Raw genomic sequence first — 24,805 nt, 5'->3', positions numbered from 1 at the left:
TCCTGTATATAACCCCCTCACATGGCTTGTGTCCTCTCTTGTATATAACTCCCTCACATGGCATGTGTCCTCTCCTGTATATAACCCCTCACATGGCTTTTGTCCACTCCTGTATATAACCCCTCACATGGCTTGTGTCCTCTCCTGTATATAACCCCTCACATTGCTTGTGTCCACTCCTGTATATAACCCCTCACATTGCTTGTGTCCACTCCTATATATAACCCCCTCACATCGCTTGTGTCCTCTCCTGTATATAACCTCTCACATGACTTGTATCCTCTCCTGTATATAACCCCCTCAAATGGCTTGTGTCCTCTCCTGTATATAACTCGTTCACATGGCTTGTATCCTCTCCTGTATATCACCCCCTCACATGGCTTGTGTCCTTTCCTGTATGTAACCCCACACATGGCTTGTCTCCACTCCTGTATATAACCCCCTCATATGGCTTTTGTCTCTCTTGTATATAACTCCCTCACATGGCTTGTGTCCTCTCCTGTATATAACCCCCGCACATGGCTTTTGTCCACTCCTGTATATAACCCCTCACATGGCTTGTGTCCTCTCATGTATATAACTCCTCACATTGCTTGTGTCCTCTCCTGTATATAACCCCCTCATGGCTTGTGTCCTCTCCTGTATATAACCCCCTCATGGCTTGTGTCCTCTCCTATATATAAACCCTCACATGGCTTGTGTCCTCCCTTTAATATAACCTCCTCACATGGCTTGTGTCCTCTCCTATATATAAACCCTCACATGGCTGTGTCCTCCCCTGAATATAACCTCCTCACATGCCTTGTGTCTTCTCCTATATATAACCCCATCACATGGCTTGTATCTTCTCCTGTATATAACCCCATTACATGGCTTGTATCCTCTCATGTATTTAACCCCTCACATGGCTTGTATCCTCTCCTGTATATAACCCTCACATGGCTTGTATCCTCTCCTGTATACAACCCCCTCACTTGGCTTGTACCCTCTCCTGTATATAACCCCTCACATGGCTTGTATCCCCTCCTGTATATAACCCCTCACATGGCTTGTATCCTCTCCTGTATATAACCCTCACATGGCTTGTATCCTCTCCAGTATATAACCCCTCACATGGCTTGTATCCTCTCCTGTATATAACTTCTTTACATGGCTTGTGTCCACTCCTGTATATAACCCCCTCACATGACTTGTGTCCTCTCCTATATATAACCCCCTCACATAGCTTGTGTCCTCTCTTGTATATAACCCTCTCACATTGCTTGTATCCTCTCCTGCATATAACCCATTACTTGGTTTGTGTCCTCTACTGTATATAACCCCCTCACATGGCTTGTGTCCTCTCCTGTATATAACCCCCTCACATTGCTTGTATCCTCTCCTGTATATAACCCCTCACATGGCTTGTGTCCTCTCCTGTATATAACCCCCTCACATGGCTTGTGTCCTCTCCTATATATAACCCTTCACATGGCTTGTATCCTCTCCTGTATATAACCCCCTCACATGGCTTGTATCCTCTCCTGTATATAACCCCTCACATGGTCCTTAAAAATGATTTCAGGGATTTAGGCCATAAGCTCAGGGCATGGACTTCAAAGGTAGTTTTCTCCTAAATACTACCTGTACCACGTGCCACACCAGAAAGGCAGTTGGAGATCAGGGAGGTAAGTAAGTTGCTCAAAAGTTGGTGTAGGAAGGAGGGTTTTGGGTTCATGGAGAACTGGGATGACTTCTCTGTCGGCTACAGGCTCTACAGTAGAGATGGGCTGCACCTCAATGGGGAGGGTGCAGCTGTTTTGGGGGAAAAAATGGCTAGAAGGTTGGAGGAGTGTTTAAACTAGAGACCTGGGGGGAGGGCAACTACACTTCTGCAGGGCAAATAGATAGTGTACATAGAGAGCTGGGAAGAGTCATAGTCCATGGGGGAGGAAGGGGGGCTGGAATGAGATTGGGGGAATAAGGACAAAAGGAATACGGACAGGGAAAACCATATAAGGTGTATGTACACAAATGCCAGAAGCCTCACAAACAAAATGGAGGAACTGGAACTCTTGATGTTGGAGCGGAAATATGATATAGTGGGTATCAGCGAGACATGGCTGGACAGTAGCTATGACTGGGCTGTTACTATAGATGGTTATAGTCTTTTTAGGAAGGATCGTATAAATAAAAAAGGGGGAGGGGTTTGTTTATATGTGAATTCTTGCCTCAAGCCTGTCTTGCTAGATGACATCAGTAACGCAAATGCAAATGTGGAGTCCCTATGGGTGGAGATAAGGGGAGGGAAAAAGAATAATAAAATATTACTAGGGTTTTGTTACAAGGCTCCAAATATAATGGAGGCAACAGAGGAAATGCTGATAAGTGAAATGGATGCGGCTTCAAAGCATGGTGAAGTACTTATCATGGGGGACTTCAATTAGCCAGATATAGACTGGGGGGCAGAATCCTGCAGGTCCTTCAAAGGCAGCAGGTTCTTGTCAACAACAAAAGACAATTACCTGTCGCAAATAGTCCTGGAGCCAACAAGAGGGGGGGCATTGCTGGACCTTATCCTAACCAACAGACCTGATAGGGTATCAAAACTACAGGTTGGGGGGAACCTGGGGAATAGTGATCATAATGTCATTGATTTTGTACTACGGTTTACTAACAACGTTAGGGAAGTGGCAACCAACACTCTAAACTTCAGGAGGGCAAATTTTCAGCAACTAAGGGAAGACCTTAAAGGCATAGACTGGGATAATGTTCTCAAAGACAAAAACCCCCCCAAAAAATGGGACTTTTTCTCATATATTCTGAAAAAGTCCTGTGAAAAACACATACTTTATGGGAAAAAGCATAAGAGGAACAAGAAACAGCCAATGTGGCTAACTAGTCTTGTAAGGAAAGCAATAAGCGAGAAAGATAAGGCGTTTAAGGTGCTAAAACGTGAAGGTAGCGATGAGGCATTACAGGATTATAGAGCCAAAAATAAATCCTGTAAAAAGCAGATAAAGGCTGCAAAAATAGAGACTGAGAGAAAAATTGCCAGGTAGAGCAAAAATAATCCCAAATTATTTTTCAAGTATATGAATGATAAGAAACTAAAAACAGAGAGTGTGGGTCCCCTTAGAAATAACATGGGGGTCATGGTGGAAGGAGATGAGGAAAGGGCCAATCTACTGAATGTCGCCTTCTCAACTGTCTTTACCCAGGAAAATCCCCTGGTGGAAGACACAATGAGGAATAATGTAAATTATTTTTGGAATGTCAACAGTGTAACCCAGGAAGAGGTATGGCGCCTCCTCGAAACCACTAAGATAGATAAATCACCGGGGCCAGATGGCATACACCCCCGGGTTCTGCATGAACTATGTACCGTGATAGACAGACCGTTATTTTTAATATTTGAAGATTCACTGAGGACTGGTTATGTTTCACAGGACTGGCGCATAGCAAATGTGGTACCAATATACAAAAAAGGATCAAATAGCGATCCTGGAAACTACAGACCCGTGAGTCTAACTGTTGTGGTGGAGAAAATATTTGAGGGGTTTGTTAGAGATGCTATCCTGGAGTATCTCACTGTGCACAACCTTATAACCGAGCGTCAGCATGGGTTTATGAGAGATCGGTCCTGTCAGACTAATGTGATTGGTTTCTACGAGGAGGTAAGTTCAAGACTGGATCTGGGGGAGTGCCACAGGGGTCAGTATTGGGGCCACTTCTTTTTAATATTTTTATTAATGACCTTGTAGTGGGTTTACACAGTCAAGTTTCAATATTTGCAGATGATGCTAAGCTGTGTAAAGTAATAAATACTGAGGTCGATAGTTTAGCATTACAGAGGGATTTGTGGAAGCTTGAGGAGTGGGCAGAGAAATGGTTGATGAGATTTACTGTAGATAAATGTAAAGTTATGCACTTGGGCCACGGAAACAAAAAGTATAATTATGTCCTAAACGGTCAATTACTTGGTAAAACTGGAGCTGAAAAGGACTTGGGGGTATTGGTGGATGGTAAACTTAATTTTAGTGACCAGAGCCAGGCGGCTGCTGCTAAAGCAAATAAAATTATGGGATGTATCAAGAGAGGAATAGATTCTCATGATAAGGACATAGTTTTGCCCTTATACAAATCCCTGGTCAGACCACACATGGAATATTGTGTACAGTTTTGGGCATCAGTGTATAAAAAGGATATAGTAGAGCTGGAACGGGTGCAGAGGAGAGCAACCAAGATTATTAGGGGAATGGGGGGATTAGAATACACTGACAGATTACAAAACTTGGGATTATTCAGTTTAGAAAAAAGACTGAGGGGAGACCTCATTACAATGTACAAATACCTGAACGGACAGTACAAGGATGTCTCCAAAGATCTTTTTATACCTAGGCCTGTGACCAGGACAAGGGGGCATCCTCTACGCCTAGAGGAGAGGCGATTCTACCATCACCATAGACAGGGGGCATCCTCTACACCTAGAGGAGAGGCAATTCTACCATCAACATAGACAAAGGTTCTTTACTGTAAGGGCAGTGAGACTATGGAACTCTCTGCCGCAGGAGGTTGTTATGGCCGACTCTATGTACATGTTCAAGAGAGGCCTGGATGACTTTCTGGAGAGAAAAAATATCAGGGTTATGGGGATAAAACATTTATTTAATTCTTAAAGGTTGGACTTGATGGACTTGAGTCTTTTTCCAGCCTTATATACTATGATACTATGGCTTGTATCCTCTCCTGTATATAACCCCCTCATATGGCTTGTATCCTCTCCTGTATATAACCCGCTCACATGGCTTGTATCCTCTCCTGTATATAACCCCCTCACATGGCTTGTATCCCCTCCTGTATATAACCCCCTCATATGGCTTGTATCCTCTCCTGTATATAACCCTCACATGGCTTGTATCCTCTCCTGTATATAACCCCCTCACATGGCTTGTATCCTCTCCTGTATATAACCCTCACATGGCTTGTATCCTCTCCTGTATATAACCCCCTCATATGGCTTGTATCCTCTCCTGTATATAACCCTCACATGGCTTGTATCCTCTCCTGTATATAACCCCTCACATGGCTTGTATCCTCTCCTGTATATAACCTCCTCACATGGCTTGTATCCTCTCCTGTATATAACCCCCTCACATGGCTTGTGTCCTCTCCTGTATATAACCCCTCACATGGATTCTGTCCTCTCCTGTATATAACCCCTCACATGTCTTGTATCCTCTCCTGTATATAATCCCTCACATGGCTTGTGTCCACTACTGTATATAACCCCCTCACATGGCTTGTGTCCTCTCCTGTATATAACCCCTCACATGGCTTGTGTCCTCTCCTATATATAACCCCTCACATGGCTTGTGTCCTCTCCTGTATATAAATCCTCACATGGCTTGTGTCCTCTCGTGTATATAACCCCTCACATGGCTTGTATCCTCTCCAGTATATAACCCCTCACATGGCTTGTATCCTCTCCAGTATATAACCCCTCACATGGCTTGTATCCTCTCCTGTATATAACCCCCTCACATGGCTTGTATCCTCTCCTGTATATAACCCCTCACATGGCTTGTGTCCTCTCCTGTATATAAGCCCCTCACATGGCTTGTATCCTCTCCTGTATATAATCCCCTCACGTGGCTTGTATCCTCTTCTGTATATAACCCCCTCACATGGCTTGTGTCCATGTGGATTTGAGACACTTTCAACAAAAAGTCTCAAAAAGAAGCCAAAATTTGCATCTGCCAGGATAGGAAAAACTGAACCTGCATTTTAAGTAAAAAGACAGGATCATATTTAAGGTGCAAAGAGCAGCCAAATGTCTCAAAAATTCACCACAGAAAGAAAAACTATGATACATGTCCCCCATTGACTCGAGTATAAGTCTAAGGTGGGAAATGCAGCAACTATTTATCAAAAAAATGTCCAGCAGAGCCCCCTTTTATGATTTAATGTCCAGCAGACCAGAGCTGGTTCAAAGTTTCAGAAGGGGCAGTAGAGCCTCAGTGTTCCCTTTGCATTAAACTCATGTGGTGGCATTAAAAATTCAGAAACTAAAATATTCCCCTGTTTGTCATTAACAGCCCTGTCACTGTACTATTATATACAGCCCCAGGGTTAATTATATAGAGCCCTTCTCATTCCTCACCAAGCACTGTCAGGCTGCTGGGAACTCTGGGAAGATTCTGCCTTGTGCCCCCATTAGCTCTGGGCCCCAGTATTACCCTGGTATGCTTGGTGCTGGCACTGACCCTGAGCAGAGCCCCCAAGAGCCCCTTTAAAATAAAATGTCCAGCAGAGCCCCCTTTGCAATAGAATGTCCAGCAGAGCCCCCTTTATGATAAAATTTCCAGCAGAGCCCCTTTCATGATAAAATGTCCAGCAGAGCCCCCTTCATGATAAAATTTCCAGCAGAGCCCCCTTCATGATAAAATTTCCAGCAGAGCCCCCTTCATGATAAAATTTCCAGCAGAGCCCCCTTCATGATAAAATTTCCAGCAGAGCCCCCTTCATGATAAAATGTCCAGCTGAGCCCCCTTCATGATAAAATGTCAAACAGTCCCCTTCATCATAAAATATCCAGCAGAGCCCCCTTCATCACAAAATATCTCTATGGTATGTCTCTGCTCTCTGCTTGCGCACACACTATGATGTGGTCTTTCGCCATCTGATTATGTCGTGATTATGTCATAGTGTGGGCACGGGCAGAGACCATAGATGTACCTCTTCCCGCGCTACTGGGAAGCTGGAAGATACAGGGAGAAGATGAGCCGCGAGGAGAAGAGGACGCCAGGGGTGAGTGGTCCGCTTTTTTTTATACTTAAGTATAAGCTGATGGGGCTTTTTTAGCACAAAATTTGTGCTGAAAAACTCAGCTTATACTCTAGTATATACAGTAAGTATTTAGGAAGGAACTTCTCCATCTTTATTAGCTGTGATCCCAAAGGGACTCTATAACATGACCCCCTGATTTTATATAAACTTCTATGAACTTCCATGGAAGTTTTAGTTCAAAGGGAATCTACCACCAGGATGAAAGACTGTGCAAATGAGCCTGGGGGCGCCGGGCTCCATTAACACATATGGAGCCTTGAGTCCCTCAAGTTCATTTGCATACAGTCCTTTAGCCTGGTGGTAGATCCCCTTTAAAAAACATGTGTCTCATGGGTGTGCCTTCAAGATTTACAGTGTATTGGATGTTGTCTGATTTAAGGCCAACTTTTCCAAATATAACAGACTAGTGCTATACGCGATACATTATAGCTGAGGGATCTACTATAGATTTTGCATTCAGAGGCGTAACTACAGGGGTAGTAGCCATAGAAGCTGCTATGGGGCCCGCAGTGTAAGGGGGCCCCGGCATCCAACCTGACACACTAAAGAATGGAGGATGTGCACCATTATATGCATATTATGCTGCACATTGTACAGGATAATATGTATATAACAGTACACACCTGAGTTGACAACTCCTATGAGAAATGTCGGGGTAGAGGGAGGGGACAGCAGAATGTCAGGACTTGGGATCTCTCATCTCTAATTGCTGCCCTCATGTTGTCAGCACTTACTGGAACAGATCTGTGTAAGTGTATCAATGTATATATGAGTGTATACATGTGTGTGCATAAGTGTATAAATGTGTGAGTATACAAATATATATATTTTGGGAGTTAGGGGTGGAATGGGGGCCCCATTCAGAAGTCTTTAATGGGGCCCTGCCTCTCCTAGTTACACCCCTGTTTGCTTTGTAAGTTATCTCTGTAACTGGACTGAGATCTGGGATACACATTTCCAACCACTTTCTCTACATTATATATGTTATCATCTATATTATACATGATATTCCGCACAGCTAATTTCTGTTCTCCAAAACACTTCTCTGTATTTTCTCCAAAAATACCTTCTCCTGTCCTACAGTCCCTTCACTCCAGTAATATTCGTGTTACGTGTGTGTCCCTCTGTATTCCACTAGATGGAGCTCTTTAGTCTCTTTTACAATGTCCTCTGGTGTCCAGGCTCTCCCCCTAATATACATGTCCATATACAGGTCCTCGTATCCGTCTCCAATTCATTACAGGGAAATCAATGTATCACCATTAATGTTTCTCATCTCATCACTGAATCATGTGCAGGATCACATACTTATTTATGGACAGATGAAGCCCGCGGCCATTGCATCTTCTTAGCCGTTTTTTCTTCATATTATTAGCTGGACAGTTGTGTTATATATTATTCATCACATTATATTGTGTAAATGGCTTCTTATTTCATAAAAACAAGGGCATAAATTATGAAATATGTTTATGTTACATAAGGGAACGTGGAATTATAATTTGATCTATTTCTGATGGAATCTGCAAAGTTTGTTGGTATATTATACATATATTACACACACTGGTGGTGCAAACTTTGTGTACTATATTTCAAGTTACAGACTGCTATAAAAATATATACATAATGTATAGTCAGACTGGACTCAAAGGGAACCTGTCAGTTAAAATAACCCACACTAACTAAAACTTTGCACATTTTCCCAGAATCCCCCTAGTGGAGCATCCATGGCTATAAGACTCCACACACCTATAAGTCGGTCTTAATTGGCAGTCTTCGTAAGGACAACTCTTACTTCCTGACCCTAGTCACAAGCCTCTCACCCAGACCAACCAGTTCCCTACACTGTACTGAAGAGACCCAATCAGGTTGAAACAGAACTGTCTACAGTTGGACTTTGCACAAGACTCTGGACTTTGCTTAGATAAGGTGTAATAGAAAAACACCTGGAAACACTCACTTTTAACTTGATTTGAAATTTTGCAGGGGATTGTGGGTTATGCATCCATTATGCAAATCACCCAAACCAGGAAGTGGACTTTTGGCAGGTTCCCATTCCTATTTTTCCCCCTTATGTGTCTGTATTTCAATAAAGCTTCGGACAAGTGTTACCGCCACTCTCCCCTTTCACCCCACACCCTCTCCCAAATTTAAACTTTTTCGTCGACGCAATTGAAATGCAATGCGTGTTTAGTTAGGTTCATTGAGCGAGCAGTGTTCTAGTGTAGTGTTTTCATGCCATAGTTGAGGATTATGCTCCTGTGTGCTGTTAATGCTGAGAGTGATTCTTAATTTATTGTATATTGTGTTGTTGTCTGTATTGCGACACAGTATATGCTGTATGTACGTGCAAATGTATATTACCTTGACTTATGCTCATTCGATAAAGCTGTCTACAGTTGGGAGTCTGTTCCTTCTGGAATAGATATACTGGTTTGTTTTAAATCCCGCAACAAGTCATAAGGCCTCTTGTAGGTCATGCTTGATGTCAAGGGAGCTGCCTTACAAGGTAGCTAAGAGGTGTGGTTTTATTTATCCTATCCTGGAAAACTTTGCATATCTCCCCCTAGTGGAGCAACCATAGCTATAAGACTCCACACGCCTACACGGCGGCCTTAATTGGTAGTCTCCATAAGGAGAACTCTTACTTCCCGACCAACACTAAACATATACCTGTAAACTGCTATTATACCGCAGTCCAACTATCCCTATATTGTTCAAAGGAAGAAAAAAAAAAAGGTTGAGACCGGCACTCCAAGCTAGACCATGAGTAAGAACTAATGTCATGTTTGAAATGCGTAGGTCCTTTGGATTATGCACTGTAACCACTTCCTTTTAACTAATATGGAATAAAGGATCAAGATTTTAGCAGCTTGGAGTTTTTTCCTTCCTTTGGATGTCACTTGGGTGTTCCAACAAGCCTCTGCAAAAGTGAGTAAGTGCACGTGAGTGAGCAGTTATATTTTTCATCCCTATATTGATCCTCCTCATGCATGGGCGTATTAAGACTGCCATGTGCTCTGGACTGTATGAATATTTTTGCCCCTACATATAGGACTAGAATCACTTTCTTGGGTAATGGAGGATGTGTCCCTTCTGCTGCTTTCCATCTGAGGTTTCAGGACCTTTGGAGGACCTTCGAAGATCCTGAAATGGCTCTTGTGTATGTGTGTATTGAGAACAAGAATAGATTTCATTGGTGAGTTTAAAATAGTTTCAAAAACCAATTAATTAGAATATACTTATTGACAAGAACATAACATACTCAAGTAGAAGTATTGGACTGCTGATAAACTCGTCTGGCTGTTACGTTTTGGGAGATATGTATGTGATTAGAAATGTGGTCTGATTAGAGATGGCTTCAAATGGCTTCTATCCTATAATAGGCTCCTGCACTGTATAATGCCCCCACTTGTGGCCCCCCACACTGTATAATTACCTCTCCGGTGGCCCCAAAGTGAATGATACCTCCTCCTTTGACTCCACACTCCTGTAAAATAAACATATATATAAAAGAGGTTTACCACTATCACATAACTTTACCAGGGTAAGTACAAAACTGTAATAGGGTCACCCGTATAGTACTTACCCTGAGAAAAAATATTTGTAAATGCAAAGGCCCAGGACATCCCCTCCAACCACTAATATAGGTTGCACTGATATGTGTCCACAGCCCCTCCATCTGCCGGAAATCAGCAGGACAGGGGACGTCACAGGAAGTCCTGAGTCCTGCTCCCTGAGGGTCATGTGACACAGAGCTCCCAGCAGCTGTACTGAAACTTTACCAGGGTAAGTACTATACGTGTGACACTTTTAGGGTCTTGTACTTATCCTAGGAGGGGTTTATGATTGGGACAAACCCCTTTAATACTCGCCCTGGATTCTCCATAGATTTTCTGTGTTAAAGCCACAGATGTAATAACTTTATTTCAGTTATCATATATTGTCACTGTATCCGCCTACACCACAGACACCACATGCTGAATGGTGGAGCAGGGATCTAATGGCTTCCTGCTCCACAACTCCGTATACCAGAGTTGGGCAGTTGGGATGTAACACGCAGGACAACACAAAGACTCCTGAAATCTAATACTAAAAAATATACAAATAAACTACATAGATATATAAAAGTAAAAATCTAAGAGAAATATAGGTTTAATTTCATGAACAGAGAAGTTTAAAGTACAACCTATATAGATATATACTCATAGCATAATATTTAATAAGGTTTGCCAGGAATCTGTAAAAGCCATCATGGGTGGAAATAAAACAACATATACGTTTATACTTTACTAACTCCAGATCCCATGTCATTTCAGTCCATCCAAATTACGTCACTGCACCCGTAACTTTTATTACCAGATGGACGCTATTCATTGGCTAAAGAGGACCCCATGATTGTCAGGAACTTCAGGATGGGCAAAGTGGCAAAAATTGCTTTCTTTTTTTTTAACGCCCCTGCCCCAGATTCCTGGGAAACCCCTTTAAATATTATGTCATATGTAAGTTGTGCTTCAAATTATCACCGTTTCCAATAGCAGCCGCTATGGCTGCTACCGTTTCCCATATGGGAAATGGTAGCAGCCATAGCGGCTGCTATGGGGCCTGCGGTGTCAATGGACCCCCGGCATCCAATCTGACACTAAAGAGTGGTAAATGTGCACCATTATATACATATTATGCTACACATTGTACATCATAGTATATATATAACAGTGAAATCTGCTAGAGTACACAGCTGAATTGGGAACTCACATAAGAAATGTTGGGAAAGGGGATGGCACGACTAGGACTCTCTCCTCTCAAGCTTCCTGCCGCATACTTCCTCCACGTGGTCTGCAGTTACTGGGATAGATATGTGCTCTTTACCGCCCTGGGATAGGAAGACTGCCTGATGAAGCGGATGGGGGCCCATTCAGAAGTCTACTATGGCGCCCAGCCTCTACTAGTTACACCCCTGGGAACACTCATATATATATAAGACTTGAATTACCATGAGTTTGCAGCCAGATCTTGTGCAGTGAGCTCTGCAGATTTTTGTGGCCGATAACTTTAAAGAAAAAGCATTAGCAAAGCGAGTGTATGAGCTTGGCAGCGAGTGTGCACTGATCCCAAGTCTGTGCAGTGTCATAAGTGTGACTTAGGTTTAAGGGACTTAAGTTTGAGGGGCTTTAGTAGGTAACTTCTGTGTTTTGTGTTACTTTGACTGTAAATTCTTCTTTCTGTGCATATTTATATTGTAATCCCCATTAGAATTATGGACTCCATAAGTGGCATTGCTACACGGTGTACATCCTGTGCCATGTATGCTTTCCTTGAACAGCCGTTCGAGGAGGAATACTGCTGTGTGGGGTGTGTGAAAATTGCTCATCTGGAAGCCCAGATTCTGGATCTAAATGAGCAAGTTTCAAGGCTGCGGGCAATTGATAATATGGAACGAAGTTTCCTGCTCCTGGAGCACAAACTCTCTGGGGAAGATGGTTGTGGGGAGGGAAGTATGGAGGTGCAGAGGGAGGGGGCAGCTAGTTGGGTAACATGTAGAAGGCGGGGTAGAGGGAAGAGTTGTAGAGAGTCTAGTCCTGATCTGGTGCACCCCAATAAGTTTGCCAGGCTGGTGGATGAGGGGGATATCAGCTCTGGGGTAGCAATGCTGCAGAAAGACATGGCCGCTAGCAACCAGGGGAATGTCTGCTCCAGTAAGAAGGGTAATGGGAGCAAAGGCAAAGTCAGACAGGTGCTGGTAGTGGGAGATTCCATTATTAGGGGAACACACAGGGCAATCTGTCACAAAGACCGTGCATACCGAACAGTGTGTTGTTTGCCGGGTGCTCGGGTTCGGCATGTTGCGGATCGGGTTGACGGATTACTGGGAGGGGCTGGTGAGGAACCAGCGGTCATGGTCCACATTGGCACTAATGACAAAGTAACAGGTAGGTGGAAGGTCCTTAAAAATGATTTCAGAGATTTAGGCCATAAGCTCAGGGCAAGGACCTCAAAGGTAATTTTCTCCGAAATACTGCCTGTACCACGTGCCACACCAGAAAGGCAGCGGGAGATCAAGGAGGTAAATAAGTGGCTCAAAAGTTGGTGTAGGAAGGAGGGGTTTGGGTTCATGGAGAACTGGGATGACTTTTCTGTGGGCTACAGGCTCTACAGTAGGGATGGGCTGCACCTCAATGGGGAGGGGGCCGCTGTTTTAGGGGAAAAAATGGCTAGAAGGTTGGAGGAGTGTTTAAACTAGAGACCTGGGGGGAGGGCAATTACACTTGTGCAGGGCAAATAGACGGTGTACATAGAGAGCTGGGAAGGGTCATAGTCCATGGGGGAGGAAGGGGGGCTGGAATGAGATTGGGGAATAAGGACAAAAGGAATAGGGACAGGGAAAACCATATAAAGTGTATGTACACAAATGCCAGAAGCCTCACAAACAAAATGGAGGAACTGGAACTCTTGATGTTGGAGCGGAAATATGATATAGTGGGTATCAGCGAGACATGGCTGGACAGTAGCTATGACTGGGCTGTTACTATAGATGGTTATAGTCTTTTTAGAAAGGATCGTATAAATAAAAAAGGGGGAGGGGTTTGTTTATATGTGAATTCTTGCCTCAAGCCCGTCCTGCGAGATGACATCAGTAACGCAAATGTTGAGTCCCTATGGGTGGAGATAAGAGGAGGGAAAAAGAATAATAAAATATTACTAGGGGTCTGTTATAAGGCTCCAAATATAATGGAGGCAGCAGAGGAAATGCTGATAAGTGAAATGGATGCGGCTTCAAGGCATGGTGAAGTACTTATCATGGGGGACTTCAATTACCCAGATATTGACTGGGGGGCAGAAACCTGCAGGTCCTTCAAAGGTAGCAGGTTCTTGTCAGCAACAAAAGACAATTACCTGTCGCAACTAGTCCTGGAGCCAACAAGAGGGGGGGCACTGCTGGACCTTATCCTTACCAACAGACCTGATAGGATATCAAAACTACAGGTTGGGGGGAACCTGGGGAATAGTGATCATAATATCATTGATTTTGTATTACGCTTTACTAAGAGCGTTAGTGAAGGGGCAACCAACACTCTAAACTTCAGGAGGGCAAATTTTCAGCAACTAAGGGAAGACCTTAAAGGCATAGACTGGGATAATGCTCTCAAGGACAAAAGCCCCCCCCAAAAATGGGACTTTTTCTCATATATTCTGAAAAAGTCCTGTGAGAAACACATACCTTATGGGAAAAAGCATAAAAGGAACAAGAAAAACCCTATGTGGCTAACTAGTCTTGTAAGGAAAGCAATAAGCGAGAAAGATAAAGCATTTAAGGTGCTAAAACGTGAAGGTAGTGATGAGGCATTACAGGATTATAGAGAGAAAAATAAATCCTGTAAAAAGCAGATAAAGGCCGCAAAAATAGAGACTGAGCGAAATATTGCCAGGGAGAGCAAAAATAATCCCAAATTATTTTTCAAGTATATAAATGATAAGAAACTAAAAACAGAGAGTGTGGGTCCCCTTAGAAATAACATGGGGGTCATGGTGGAAGGAGATGAGGAAAGGGCCAATCTACTGAATGTCGCCTTCTCAACTGTCTTTACCCAGGAAAATCCCCTAGTGGAAGACACAATGAGGAATAATGTTAATTCTTTTTATAATGTCAACAGTTTAACCCAGGAAGAGGTACGGCGCCGCCTCGCAAGCATTAAGATAGATAAATCACCGGGGCCAGATGGCATACACCCCCGGGTTCTGCATGAATTATGTACCGTGATAGACAGACCGTTATTTTTAATATTTGAAGATTCACTGAGGACTGGTTATGTTCCACAGGAATGGCGCATAGCAAATGTGGTACCAATATACAAAAAAGGATCAAATAGCGATCCTGGAAACTACAGACCCGTAAGTCTAACTGCTGTGGTGGGGAAAATATTTGAGGGGTTTATTAGAGATGCTATCCTGGAGTATCTCACTGTGCACAACCTTATAACCCAGCGTCAGCATGGGTTTATGAGAGATCGGTCCTGTCAGACTAATCTGATTGGTTTCTACGAGGAGGTAAGTTCAAGACTGGATCTGGGGGACGCTGTGGATGTTGTATATCTGGACTTCTCAAAGGCATTTGACACCGTGCCACATAAAAGGTTGGTATACAAAATGAGACTGCTGGGAATAGGAGAAAATCTGTGTATCTGGGTAAGTAATTGGCTTAGTGATAGAAAACAGAGGGTGGTCATTAATGGCACATTCTCAGATTGGGTTGATGTTACCAGTGGAGTGCCACAGGGGTCAGTATTGGGGCCACTTCTTTTTAATATTTTTATTAATGACCTTGTAGTGGGTTTACACAGTCAAGTTTCAATATTTGCAGATGATACTAAGCTGTGTAAAGTAATAAATACTGAGGTCGATAGTTTAGCATTACAGAGGGATTTGTGGAAGCTTGAGGGATGGGCAGAGAAATGGTTGATGAGGTTTAATGTAGATAAATGTAAAGTTATGCACTTGGGCCATGGAAACAAAAAGTATAATTATGTTCTAAACGGTCAATTACTTAGTAAAACTGAAGCTGAAAAGGACTTGGGCGTATTGGTGGATGGTAAACTTAATTTTAGTGACCAGAGCCAGGCTGCTGCTGCTAAAGCAAATAAAATAATGGGATGTATCAAGAGAGGAATAGATTCTCATGATAAAGACATAGTTTTGCCCTTATACAAATCCCTGGTCAGACCACACATGGAATATTGTGTACAGTTTTGGGCACCAGTGTATAAAAAGGATATAATAGAGCTGGAACGGGTGCAAAGGAGAGCAACCAGGATTATTAGGGGAATGGGGGGATTAGAATACACTGACAGATTACAAAATTTGGGATTATTCAGTTTAGAAAAAAGACGACTGAGGGGAGACCTCATTACAATGTACAAATACCTGAACGGACAGTACAAGGATCTCTCCAAAGATCTTTTTATACCTAGGCCTGTGACCAGGACAAGGGGGCATCCTCTACGCCTAGAGGAGAGGCGATTCTACCATCACCATAGACAAAGGTTCTTTACTGTAAGAGCAGTGAGACTATGGAACTCTCTGCCGCAGGAGGTTGTTATGGCGGACTCTATGTACATGTTCAAGAGAGGCCTGGATGACTTTCTGGAGAGAAAAAATATCACAGGTTATGGGGATAAAACATTTATTTAATTCTTGAAGGTTGGACTTGATGGACTTGCGTCTCCTTCCAGCCTTATATACTATGATACTATAATACTATGAATTACCTGTTAGCAAGTAAGGTTGGACTTGATGGACTTTTTCCAACCTTATATATCAGTGGTGGCGAACCTATGGCACGAGTGCCAGAGGTGGCACTCAGAGCCCTTTTTTATTGGTGTCCTCAGGACGCCAATACGATTGAAACTTCTGATACAGCTTAGATCAATAGGTTACTGCTTAAATTATCATGTTGGCACTTTGCAACATAAAAGTAAGTTTTGATTGTAGGTTGGGCACTCTATCTCTAAAAGGTTCGCCATCCCTGGTATATACTATGATAAGAGATCTCCTTATGCCAATTAAGGCCACCTTATAAGCCCTTTTTCCACCTTAGAAAACCTATTTGCATATTTCCATGAATTACCTGTCCACATGAAGACTGCCTGGGGAAGGGGATGGGGGCCCAGAAGTCTACTATGGCACCGAGCCTCTACTAGTTACACCCCTGGGAACACACATATATATACACTCACCGGCCACTTTATTAGGTACACCATGCTAGTAACGGGTTGGACCCCCTTTTGCCTTCAGAACTGCCTCAATTCTTCGTGGCATAGATTCAACAAGGTGCTGGAAGCATTCCTCAGAGATTTTGGTCCATATTGACATGATGGCATCACACAGTTGCCGCAGATTTGTCGGCTGCACATCCATGATGCGAATCTCCCGTTCCACCACATCCCAAAGATGCTCTATTGGATTGAGATCTGGTGACTGTGGAGGCCATTTGAGTACAGTGAACTCATTGTCATGTTCAAGAAACCAGTCTGAGATGATTCCAGCTTTATGACATGGCGCATTATCCTGCTGAAAGTAGCCATCAGATGTTGGGTACATTGTGGTCATAAAGGGATGGACATGGTCAGCAACAATACTCAGGTAGGCTGTGGCGTTGCAACGATGCTCAATTGGTACCAAGGGGCCCAAAGAGTGTCAAGAAAATGTTCCCCACACCATGACACCACCACCACCAGCCTGAACCGTTGATACAAGGCAGGATGGATCCATGCTTTCATGTTGTTGACGCCAAATTCTGACCCTTCCATCCGAATTTCGCAGCAGAAATCGAGACTCATCAGACCAGGAAACGTTTTTCCAATCTTCTACTGTCCAATTTCGATGAGCTTGTGCAAATTGTAGCCTCAGTTTCCTGTTCTTAGCTGAAAGGAGTGGCACCCGGTGTGGTCTTCTGCTGCTGTAGCCCATCTGCCTCAAAGTTCGACGTACTGTGCGTTCAGAGATGCTCTTCTGCCTACCTTGGTTGTAACGGGTGGCAATTTGAGTCACTGTTGCCTTTCTATCAGCTCGAACCAGTCTGCCCATTCTCCTCTGACCTCTGGCATCAACAAGGCATTTCCGCCCACAGAACTGCCGCTCACTGGATGTTTTTTCTTTTTCGGACCATTCTCTGTAAACCCTAGAGATGGTTGTGCGTGAAAATCCCAGTAGATCAGCAGTTTCTGAAATACTCAGACCAGCCCTTCTGGCACCAACAACCATGCCACGTTCAAAGGCACTCAAATCACCTTTCTTCCCCATACTGATGCTCGGTTTGAACTGCAGGAGATTGTCTTGACCATGTCTACATGCCTAAATGCACTGAGTTGCCGCCATGTGATTGGCTGATTAGAAATTAAGTGTTAACGAGCAGTTGGACAGGTGTACCTAATAAAGTGGCCGGTGAGTGTATAAAACCTGAATTACCTGTTAGGAAGTAAGGTTGGACTTGATGGACTTTTTCCAACCTTATATACCAGTGGTGGTGAACCTATGGCACGGGTGCCAGAGGTGGTACTCAGTGCCCTTTCTGTGGGCTCCCAGGCCTTCAACACAGCACAGAATTTGCTAGACGTGACTTCCTCCTGCGGTCCAAGACAGCCAAGGACATGCTATGCTCAGTGCTATTTTAAGGCCACACATCCTCGGCTTCCAGGACTACACGAGAAGCACGAAGGTGTGGACAGAGATGGATTATCGTTGGAGCTCTTGCTCTGGGTCCCCTGTTTCTTCCTTTTCAGGAAACCATGGAAGGAAGCTATAATCCAAATTTCTCCATCTTCTTTTTGTTATATTGGGGTCCTCAGGACGCCAATACGATTGAAACTTTTGATACAGTTGGGATCAATAGGTTACTGCTTAAATTATCATGTTGGCACTTTGCGACATACAAGTGGGTTTTGGTTGTAGGTTGGGCACTCTGTCTCTAAAAGGTTCACCATCACTGTTATATACTATGAAAAGAGATCTCCTTATGCCAAAACTTCCTTATGGAAACTTTCTCTTGAGGATTCCTCTACTTTGTGTAACTACACGGGAAATATCTGAAATATTCCAAATTTTTGCCTTTTTAGTCAGACGGAACATTATGGGGCAGATTTACTTACCCGGTCCATTCGCGATCCAGCGGCGCATTCTCTGCAGTGGATTCGGGTCCGGCCAGGATTCATTAAGGCAGTTCCTCCGACGTCCACCAGGTGGCGCTGCTGCGCTGAAGTTCCCCGGAATGCACTCAAGTACACCGGCCTATTGCTAGTGAAGGTAAGTGCAAGCTCTGCAACACAGTTTTTTTAAAAAAATGCGGCGGTTTTTCCGAATCCGTTGGGTTTTCGTTCGGCCACGCCCCCCGATTTCCGTCGCGTGCATGCCAGCGCCGATGCGCCACAATCCGATCGCGTGCGCCATAATCCTGGGGCAATAAAGGGAAAATCGGCGCAAATCGGAAATATTTGGGTAACTCGTCGGGAAAACGCGAATCGGGCCCTTAGTAAATGACCCCCTATGTCCTACATCAAAATGCATCAAATGATCGCTGACCAGGTCAATGTCAGTAAGACGTAACCAATTTACCTCTAAGATTCTGCTAAAGATGAACCTCTTTCGATTTAATGACGTTAATATGATCCACAAACCACTAAATTTGATCCAAACACAGACACGTAGCCAAACATAGAAATGAAGGTTAATCAAGACTTCTGCTTTCTCTTTATGACACTGATAAGAACAAAACATCATTTGCATACTAAGTGGTGTAAATGAAGTCACTTGATTATAATGGAGCCGTGCATTCATAATGCGGCCTGTACCAAATCGGGGGAATCCTGCAAAGTTCAGGACATTTCCTGCAATATGGTGAGTTCTCAGGGTGACATTTAGGGAAAGTTTTTAAAGAAATATATCACATTCTCATCAAAGCAGAACCGGGCAGAGCAGATTTATAGATGACGGAGCCTATTAAATTGAACTGTACATCACCGCTGTCTCCCTCATAGACCGGCTCGTTGGCTAATATTAACCAAGTGTCCTTTTTGTCATTCTTCCTTCAGCGTGTAACAGGCTGGGATGGTTTGTTTGGACAGACATCTGTATTCATCAATTTTAATCAGTATATTGTATATATTATACATAATCCTCCGGTGTCAGATCTGGACGTACAAGGCAAGGAGATGTATGAGATACCTTCCTCAGGACCTGATGTGTACAACAAAGACGGCGCATAGATCTAGTAACTTACATAAAAATCTAGCAAAAATTGTAAAATATTAATAGAAATTCTCCAGGTTATTTATATTTACCGTAATCGTGATAAACGTTTTGTAACTTTTTGGGCGGTCTTCTGTTTTCTTCTTTCAATATAAGTTATGATATTTCTTGCTGGCATTTTTAAGCTGATGCCCTATCGTTAGGATGGGCTCTGCCTCTGGTGTCTACAAGGTCAGAAGGTAAGAGTTCTCCTTATGGAGAGGTTGCCAAATTAGGCCATCAATGCATTGTTTTCCATTCAACACAGTGAAAGTGTATTTGCATACTACCCAAAATTCCCTAGTGCAGTGTCTATGGCTTTAAGTCTCTGGCAACCTCTCCATAATTTTTTAACGTCTGACCCTAGTCAATAGCCTCTCACACAGCCAAACCAGTTTCCTATGCTGTACTGAGAAGACCCAACCAGGTCGAAACAACGCTGTCTACAGTTGGGAGTCTGTTCCTTATGGAATAGATATACTGGTTTGGCTTAATCCCACATCATGTTATTAGAGTTCTTGTAGGTCATACTTGGTGTTAAGGGGGCTGCCTTTGAAGGTAGCAAAAGGAGTCATTGTTTTCCATTTAAAGAGGACCTGTCACCCCAAATTAGTACCCCCATCCAAACATATCTACTGAATCTACTCCCCGGCCCCTTTCTAATGCTGCCCATTTCAAAGTCCTGGCATTAAACAGTAATTGGCGCATATGACACATAACATACTTGATGTCCGATCGCTGGACAAGCAGTCCAGTTTATTCATTAGGGGGCCGTCCAGGCACTCCTCTTCTCCACAGGCCGCCACTCCCCCGGGCTCCAATTGTCCCGCTGCACGCGCGTAGTAGATGCCGGGAGCATGACGCCAGCAGCGCTTGTGCACTGGATGCCACGATCTAGTGCATATGAAAAGAACTGGTGCCTGTGGGAGTGGCGGCCTGTGGAGAAGAGGAGTGCCTGGATGGCCCCCTAATGAATAAGCTGGACTGCTTGAGCGTCGATCGGACATCAAGTATGTTAGGTGTCATATGCTATAGCGCCAATTACTGAAGTTTGATTAATGCCAGGACTTTGAAATGGGCAGCATTAGAAAGGAGCCGGGGAGTAGATTCAGTAGGTATGTTTGGATGGGGGTACTAATTTGGGGTGACAGGTCCTCTTTAACACCTTGGAAAACATATTTGCATTTTGGTGTCTGTCAGCAGGGGACAGGACCTGAAGGAGATGGGCCCATTGCTGTCGGGAAACAGCAGTTCTGACCCATGTAGTGTATAGTGTCGATGCCAAACTGATGACCAGTTGTGATGAAAGGACCCAAACCCACAATTTTCAGGGTCCTTGATGAACATTGTGGGTTCAGGTTCCTGGATTTCAGTCGAAAATTCGGGTGCAGCTCAGTTCCATCCATTTAACACCCAGGATCGACACTGGCACCTATCCTGGTTAACTCTTTAAATGCCACCAGCAAAAGCCGGCGGCCACATTTAAATGCGGACTGCGCATGCCTGCTTGCTCAGGGTCGTCACTCTCCGCTCTGGGAATAACGATCCTTGGCAAAATTTGAATTGCCAGCACTGATCACAGGTGGGGTTTCAAGTCCATCACCTGAAGCTGAACAGAATTTGAAAATTCAACGGGTCTGTTAATCCCTAACTAACCGGTTCGAGGTCTGGAAATTGGTTATCATCCATAAACAAAATAAAGCCCACTTTCTGGAAAATCCCTATAAATGTTTTTTCCCATTTTGTATGTTTTTGACATATCGACAGAATATATTGTAAATATCGGCTAAATGTAGGTTTCCCCTCTCTGTCTGCGCATTCTCTCTCCAGGTTCATTTAATCACTGGAAATGGTCTATTCGCTCTGCAGTTTTAATCACTCCTATAGATTTACATGGAGAGTAAATGTGCACTCATGGCAATTCATGGATGGGATACCTAGGGGCAAGGAATGCAAGAAAAGATATTTCATACCCTACCTGTATGTGTTGGTAGGTTAGTGGAGTCCTCGTTGGAATCTGATTGGATTTGCTATAACGTTATACCATAACCTTAACTGATTTAATGACCCATTCACATTTTCACAGTAAAGAATAGTATGTTATAAATCAGAGAACACAAAACATAAAGAGAAATATGGGCACAATGTCATTGACTCAACTTTAGGGCAAAGAGTAGAAGAAGTTAGACTTCACCCACTCTCTTGTTGCTGAGCAAGATCTTTGACAAGTAGCTTCAGAACCAAATAATGCTTGCAAAACTATATCAATGCCCACAATTTAGGCATTGGCGTAAGATTTTCTCTACCTCCTTTAATTAACAATGGGAATTGTCCTGTGCATCTTATTTAAATATAATTTGGTGAAAATCATTATAACATGTAGAGTTACACTTTAGTCACCCTGTCCTGTACATTTTATGATGTATAAAAATAATGCTAAAAATCTTCCAAAATATGCATAAAACATAAGACAAGATAATAATAAACATCCCCACCACATAAAGTGGCATTATCTGCAAGATAGCAGGCGTTATAAAAACTGTAATAACTGAGTATACTGACATTTGAATAAGAAAATCTAATATAAGCCACTTGAATAAGAAATGAAAATGCAGGATAAATTGTGAGTGACAATGTGGAAGACATCGATAACCGCCTAGAAATATTGGGTTGAAGGATCTTTTAATAAGAACTTGGCTGCCCTGCGGACATGCTGTATAGAAGAGGACGGCGGAGGCGCGTGGGATGTAATATGTGTCTGTGCATATATCAGAGGTGATAATCATGTACATTACTGGCATGGACCACAACTATGGATATGAATTATATGACTGTGTCCTACCTCATTGCGTGCAGTTGGGGATTATAATATAGGCAGTTTGGGCAATAACCTGGGGCCCAAGATTTCAAGGGGGCTCATGGCCACCCAAACCACCCATCAAATGTTATACTTAGAAGGACCCATGAAATCCTCATACATCTATTCCTCCACTCAATACACATGAACACAATTTCAGGACCTTTGAAGGTCCTCCATAGGTCCTGAAACCACTGATTCATAGCAAGCAGAAGGGACACATCTTCCATTCCCCAAGAAGTTTGATTTTGGGAAGTGAATTCTGAACTTGTAGGCAATATTATTCCTACAGCCTCAGGTCTTATTCCGCCCCTGGCTGTGTATTTGCCCTGTCCGGGTTTATACTGTACTTACACCTCTTCACTGTTGAATGGACTGAGCTGATTTATACAGAAAGTAAAAAACTAAAATAATGTAATATAATACTTGTAAATGATAAATGTCAATTAGATGATGATCCAAGGGGTTACAGAAACGCTTCATCCCAGGACCAGGGGACAACACAGAACATTGTCACCACATACCTACCCCAAATAGCATCTTATAGTAAATGTTCTGCAATGCTTCCACTGTGGCTCCTCTATGTTGCAGTCCTGATGCGGTCATGCTCCCCCCTCTTTACCTCTGAGCAGTCTCGGACCCCTGCCCCTCTCTCTGCATTACCCCTCAGGATCCTGTCACTGTATTTTTTTTAAATGACCACATGTGCAGTGTGTCTGTCAGGTCAGCACCGGGCTCTGTGTCGCCTGCAGGCTCTACAGGTTCACCACATACTGTATGTTCCAGTAATGTGCACAGCGCCGATGCGAGGGAGAGCTGTGCTTCGTTGTGGTTGAGCATTGGAATGGCCAGCTCTTACTGGAGCATGTATGGCACGAACGAGCTGGCACAAAGAGCTGGCTCTTGTTTGTGAATGACCTGAGGCGGATCCCGTCAGTGAGCTGATGGCTCACTCAACCCCGCCCCTAAATGGCTCACTAAGAAGAGCTGTAATTCCCATGACTAGGAGGCTGTAGCTGAACTGATACTAAAAAAAAGTGACATGATACCGAAGGGTGGTCGGGTGCAGAGGGGCGGGGTCCGGCGGCTGAGCAGAGGTGAGGAGGCGGAGGAGCTTGACTGCATCCAAGGGCTCTCCCTTCTCATTGGCTGGATCTCTAACAGAGAAGAAATGGAATAAAAGTCATTTTTTCAGAAACCCTACAACGTAAAGGAGCCACAGTGGAAGCGTTGTGTCACATTTACTGTGTTGTATAATGTACTATTTGTGGTTTATGCGAGTGGCATGCGGTGCAGGTTTCCTTGGAAAAAAGAAGTTACATCTTCTAGATGGAGAGGCCACTTGTTCAGTGCTAACCCCAAAACTGGTAGTAACAGGGCGATCCCAAGGTCACGGGAGCCAGGGGTGAATAAGACTGCCATGGGCCCTGGGCTGTATGAATATTATGTCTCCTACAAGTCTTAAATCACTTCCTACATCTGGTGCAAGCATCTGCTTCTTGGGGAATGGATGATGTGTCCCTTCTGCCTGCTTTTTATCTGTGATTTTAGGACCCTTGGAGGACCTTTAAAGGTCCTCAAATGGCTCTTGTGTACATGGGCATTGAGAACAGGATCAGATGTAAGAGGATTTTATTAGTGAACATCCGAGTATAAAATTTTGTGGGTAGTTTGTGTGGCCATGGGCCCCCTAGATGGCTTGGACCCACCTTGGCATATTTGTAGTTTTAATGATTTTAGCTGCATCCCTGCAGTACTTGCTGTCTGACCCGTATGAAGCCTCCTCTGTCTAGAATAAGTCCATACAGACGTACAAGACGAATGTGCTGACATCCCGGAGCAGAAACAATACTTTGTAATTCATAAATCCGGCACTAACCATTTATTGCTGCAGTAAAGCAGGAGCCTTGGTAAACAGATCTCGCTATTATCTTCCTTCCCTTTCCCCCCCAATTCCTCGGTGTTCCTGTGAGTGACGGTTGAGGTAATAAACCTGCGATACTTTTACATTTAATAGTGAAACAAATGTATAGTTTTAATAAAACACTGTCTGAGGTTAATGCTAAACTTTCACACTGAACTTCCCGACCGTCTGTAATAACTCGCTAGAATATTATGAGCCGCAGATCCGACTATTCTCTATGGTCCGGAACATCAAGCGCAATATATTAAAAGTTGTAACTGACCTGCACAGAAAACAATGGATGGAACTTACAATTATTATAGGAAGTGACTTCTTAACCCTTTAAGAGTACAGAGTATTTGGTCATTATTTTTTTTTAACATTTTGCTACTGTAGATTCAGTATAGCATAAGTGCTTGTTTTTTGTAGGATGAGCTTGTCAT

Source organism: Engystomops pustulosus, chromosome 2 (genome assembly GCF_040894005.1).
Source record: "Engystomops pustulosus chromosome 2, aEngPut4.maternal, whole genome shotgun sequence".
NCBI lineage: Eukaryota > Metazoa > Chordata > Amphibia > Anura > Leptodactylidae > Engystomops > Engystomops pustulosus.
The sequence above is the reverse complement of the archived record's forward strand: the minus strand, read 5'-3'. Positions refer to the sequence as shown.